This window comes from Orbicella faveolata, unplaced genomic scaffold (assembly GCF_042242905.1).
Source record: "Orbicella faveolata isolate gen_17 unplaced genomic scaffold, um_ofav_v1 contig_46, whole genome shotgun sequence".
NCBI classification, from domain to species: Eukaryota; Metazoa; Cnidaria; class Anthozoa; order Scleractinia; family Merulinidae; genus Orbicella; species Orbicella faveolata.
The window spans coordinates 11042501-11048504 of record NW_028301576.1 but is presented as its reverse complement, the minus strand read 5'-3'; positions in this window follow the sequence as shown (position 1 = coordinate 11048504).

Sequence of the window (6004 nt, the reverse complement as noted above, 5' to 3'; positions counted from 1 at the left end):
ACGCGGGCTCACAAAGTAGCTGGAAACCTAAACTGTAAGTAGTCGCTCTTTCGCTTAGTCCGTCGAGTGAGACCGTAAATAAACCACGAGCTACTGAAATGGCGGCGGGAAGCGCGCGACACGCTTCTTGCCCTCAGGATTTCGCGCGGCCATTTTATTTTTCTCGCGGCTTTCTTTCGCGTCACGAACGACGGAATATGCGAAAGAGGGACTACTTGTAGTCTACTGGAAATCGAGTCTTCAGTGAACCAACAAAAAAACAAGAAGCAATCACAATAGAATGTAGTCAACAGACGAGGGGGAAAGAAACGTTCAGAGCGTCAGCCCTCGTTCAGAGAAAAGTGGAGATTGGGTGCGTGCGTGTTGCGTGCGTGCGTGTTGCGTGCGTGCGTGTTGCGTGCGTGCGTGCGTGTTGAAAAGAGAGTTATGCTATTGGGGAAGCATGGTAATTGAAACTTTATGTATGAATCGTTCATCCCATGGGGAGCCAAGTTTCCGAGTTTAAAGATGATTTATTTCCGACTTTCAGTATTGCCATGATGCAGAGAAATGTTTTAGAAGAAAATAGTTTACATGCGCCTTTTTCGTTGCTCTTTTACGTCTCGAAAATGTGTTGCAACAACCGGTTTAATGAACAGAACAATGGCAGTACACGTGCGTTATAAATCTTTTTATCATATCTCTCAGTAGTAATTGTAATCTTCAATGAGGATATCAACATCACAGTTGAGTGGTTTACAGAAGGGTCCTCAAAAAATTACCGAGTTAGAAATAACAAAAAATTGAGAAATATAAAATGTAAAAAAATATTTAGTATGCGCTGTGGTTGGTCATTTTGGAGGGGCCGTATTTTACTGCACAGCCCGCTAAAATTTAAAGCTGTTTTTGTTGCCAAAACGTTTCGTGATTTATCTAAACTTTTATAGCATGTAAAACTTTAAAACTTTCTTTTACTGCTAATGACTTAAGAGTCACTTAGCAACGATTTCAAATTGACTCGTTTTGCTTTCGAGGTGCGTCAGACATTTTAAAGCCGTTTCGCGGGAATAGAAATCGTTCCCGAGCCGGTCAGACACACAGTAGAGATATAATAAGTATCTTACTGACCTCGTTTTCTCGGTCCGTACTGTAAGTTACGGATCCTCGTTTTTGGCCTTCGATTTATGGCCCAAGCGCGAAGCCACTACTTGAAGGTAGTTAACAATGGCTGCTATTAACAGGGACAACATACTGAAGAGCGATGTTAGAACTCCACTCAGGGAAAGGCTCGCGAGCAAATAGTGAGGCACTTTGCGAAGGTCACGGCGTCTTCGAAGCAGATTGTAGACGTAGGCGTTTCCTGAAGCTCCCACCAAAATCAAGATCGACAGCAAAACGAAGACAGCCATGGCGAGACTTCTTGGTATTGCGGATGTCGAAGGATAGCTTCCCTCAATCATGGTAGAAACGTTCTCATTTGTCGCGTTAGACATTCTCCCAGAAAGGATTGCTCAATCGACTACGTGTTTTATACTGAGTGTTGTATCACCCATAAATGTAATAAAAACCATAAATGTGATACCAACCATAAATGTAATAAGAATTGACCATAAATGTAATACTAACGATAAATGTAATAACTTTTAAGCACAAATGTAATTAATCCACCAACCATAAACATAATAAAATTTGACCATAAATGTAATAAACTGGACAACCATAAATGTAATAAACCGCCTATTACCTCTGAGTTAAGGGGCCACAAACACTGCCATTCCCTTATTTCGTCAGTACAGGGTAGCCTGTTCCAGGCTCTCGAATAGTCGTGGGGTGAGCGAAGATGCCTTATTCCCACTCGTTTTTTTTCCCTCGCTCGCCCGCTCCTGGAATAGGCTACGTACACGTACAGGAGGGAGGCAGGGGTTCTGTATATCAATTTGGAGGACTCATTTCCCGCAGCACCGTTTTTGCCCAGAGGCCAAAACCCTAGAAGCCATCGTTGTAGTCCTTGTGAACATTTGGAAAGTACTTACAGTATGAGTATCAAGTCTATATACCAGACGAAATCTCGAGTGGTCTAAACTAAGTGCGTTTTAGGCGGTGGGACTTGATGATCTTTAAGTCCACTTAAGGTGGGACTTAACCTAAAATTCTGAAAGAAATTGGAAGTTTTGTTTTTCACGGAGCTCGAATCTTAAGGGAGTGAAGCCTTATTTTGACAAGTACTGTTGCTCCAAGTTTAAAGCTCGTTTTCTCAAAACGAGTTAGTTTCGCCTTCGAGAAAAGATATCTTGAGAAGGATTCATTCAATTGAGCTAACATTTTCAGGATTTGTTGTTCTGAGTACGTTCTGTGGGATAAGCATAAAACTTTTCCATCCAGTGCAGTCTGTTGAAGTTATGTATTGAAACGCATGCTACATTTTCTGTATCAGATTTAACTGGTCATCATTTCTCGTGTTTTTAACTTTTCAAAAATCCCTATGCTTATCACAGCAAGCTAAATCAAATCAAATCAAATCAAAACTTTATTTATCGAGGGTGACACGTAATAGTTTATCAACTAATAAATTTGTGGCCCTCTTAAATGTGCTAAAAGTTAAAAATCTACTATAAACAATAATCAAAGATTATCACTTAAATATCGCAATCTAAAAATTATTATTTAAAAAAGGAGTAAAAATCTTATTCTTGAGGTGACTTAAGTGTTGTTTTGTAAAATGTAAAAATTATTCCTTTTGATCAGTTCTTGTAGGAGTTGTTTTTTCTCAAGTAAGCCCTGGCGGCATTCCCCAGCAGATGGCAGATTTAATCAGCTGGTGTCAGGTTACAATACAGTTATAGGGTACACAAATATTTTTTTCATAATCTTTGGTCTTTGAGCTTTTTAAAAACGTATACTTTGCCATGGTTTGGAGTTAACTCTTAGCCACGAGAAAATGTTTGAAACATGGCGTGTTTTTAGTCCCACCTTAATTGAAGTGCCGGGAGTTGATAAAGTTTCATACATTTGAAAAGCTTGAGGTTGTTACAGTAATTTCATAGGCAAGTGAGAAAACTCTGGGACGCCCCGGCTTCAAGCGAAAATAAAACCAAACCAGCCAAGCATTATCCCATCCGGTTCGCACTTCTACAGTCATTTGTTCGACTCACTTAAAGACTTAGTCATTCTTTTAGAATTCATTTGCCAGGGGTGGATTGGGTGGCTCGCCACCCACCTTTTAAATAAGCAAATAAAAATAGTATCGGACCTAAAACGAAGGCGTATCTCGGTTTCCTTAGGCACTATTAAGGACTATTTCTCACATATGTTACAGTTTTACTGATTCGCTATCGGCTATAATAGTTCTTATGTTAATATAAACCTGAATATATTTACACAATTGCTTTTAGTTTTAGCTGCTATTTGAAGAGTTAACGTTGTAATAAACCAGGTTTGTTCTGTAGTTTTGTTTAGTGTTTTATCCTTGTGTGGCCCATGTGGCTGGTGGGATATCAAATATATCTACCCTGGTTCAAAAAAGTATTCGTGGACTACATCTTTGTCCAAAGCACAGTAATCTAGTTTAAAATAGTTCCACTTCCCCCATCCCTCCTGCAAGCCAGCAGTTTTGTCCTCCCTCCAGCATTATTAAGTGATTGACTGGGCACAACACGGAGCCATCCACTACCTCCCGCTAAAATGGCATGGCTTGAAGGACCTTTGCTAACGGACACGGATTGCACGATTTCTCGCGATTTCTGGTAAAGAAATTTAAAATTAAAACAGGCTTATTCTCTGTCAGGTAACGTTTGCCTGGATTTCTACCTCTTCTCTTCTTTTCGAAGCCAGAAAGTCTCAAAATGTTTTCATTTGCAAACACCACCAGCGCACTTATTTTATGGACGATTCGAGATCTCTTCTGGTATAAAGACTTAATGATTTCTAAATGTGCGCACGGACATTAATGATGCCTTCTCGGGTTTTGGTCTCTGGACCAAAACGATGCTGGAGCAAGGAGTCCTCCAATTTGATTTTCGGGGCCCCTGTCCTGCCTGTACGAAATAAGACAATGGCAGGGTTTGTGGCCCCTTGGCTCAGAGGTAATAGGCAGTGTATTACATTTATGGTTGAGCCGTATTACATTTATGGCTGTCCAGTTTATTACATTTATGGTCAAATTTTATTACATTTATGGTTAGTGGGTTTATTACATTTGTGGTTAAAAGTTAATTACATTTATGGTCAGTATTACATTTATGGTCAATTTTTATTACATTTATGGGTGATATAAGTATGGTCGATACTTTTTTCCTCGGCTCGGCCAAATGTCCTGAGTGTTTTTCTCCGTAAACTGAACTAAAATTTTATTTTAAGATTTTTCGTCTGACAACTAACGTCAGCTTTTGTTTTGGTGCTGAGGTAAGACGGAAAATCTTTAATTAAGATTTTAGTTTTTACGGAGTTCATACAAAATTAATTTGCGCGTAGGCTTAGATGTTTTACAAAAGATGTTCAGCTCAATGTTTGTGTTAAACTGGCGTTTGTTTCCAACGAGGCTGTGATTTTGCTCATTGAAAAGGTTTTTTTTCCAATGCCGTTTTAATGTATCTTTAATTAGGCCGTGAGACAACGATAAAAGTTTGCAACTGTTGGATTGACTTGAAATGAAAGTGCCTCATACTTGTAATTGTCTGGTAAGCCTTCAGCCACTTTTAACAATCTACCATTTAGACTGGTTTTAAATTGATCGAAATAAACCTTCACATTTTGCCTATATTTCCAGCCGCATGAAACAATCCGAACATAATTTTTTTTTTTTTTGCCTTCTCCCTGACGATATCTAATAGAAAGCGTTACCGGAATTTGGAAGAGAGCAATATGTTATACTACAAACAATTTGTGATAACAATTTATAATATATACATAGGACACTACGCGCGCTCTGATCGGTCAAAACCCGTTTTTTTATTAGAGTATAGAACATAGAAATAGCGTGTTTTATTGTTTTTCGCCACAAAAAATTACTTCTAGTCAACATTTTTGTTAGAGATGGCGAAAAACATTTTTTTTTGAAGAAGTATTAAATCGCGTCAGTTTGTCGATCTGTGTGCTTTGTTGTTTCTACTCGTGTTTTCTACATTTCCGTCGTGTTCTCAAATGCCCGTCGTGTTTTATCACAGTGTAATACATGGCTTTATAGGCTTCTTTATTTTTTAAATAAATTGGTGTTACAATTTCATTCAAGAACAAAGTTTCGTTCGAGGGAGGGTTATAGCCGCTTCAATCAATTTATCTCGATTTATAAAAGGCGAAAAGCAACATTTTCCTTCATTTGGAGCGCCGTCTAAACACGAAATTTGTTTCTCCTTGTTAGCTTTATGAAAAAAAAAGGCCAACTTTATTGAAACTAAATCATTGATGTGTTAAATAGTCCCTCATCTTAAGAGTACAAATGAGGCTCCATTTCATTTTAGTTTGCCCAACCTGAAGATTTTCAGACTCAATTGATTTTTTACCAAAAGGTTCAATTCAGTCTCCAGAAGGTGCTGGTACTATTACTAAAAGAGTAATCGATAATTTCAATCATTCTATGAAAACGAAAAACGTAACCAAGAAAGACTGTTTCCTCGTCGTAATGCAATTGTTTATAATTGCTTCCCGGTGGAAAATATTGCAGTTTATGGTAGTTTATGGTTCCTGCAAATTGCTTATTCTGAAGATTGCAAAAAATTAGATTTCCTTCGTGTTTGGCGGCCAATTTCACGTCACGACAACGACGAAAATAAATTTTAACTTTGGTGTGCCGTCCCTTTTGAAATGAGTTTAAATGCGCCATTATATCATTGACATCTTAGCATTGACATAGAGTAAATAAGCACGTTTTCCTTTTAGTTTGTAATTGTTGTTGCTGGAAAGGACGTTAGGGAGCTGAAGAAAACCACGACCACAACGCAGGGTAGATGCTAGGACGAAAGACATAGAGAGAGGGGAGTGCAAGTGAAAACTAGGTGGGGGATCAAACATTTTTAAATGAAAAGGAAAA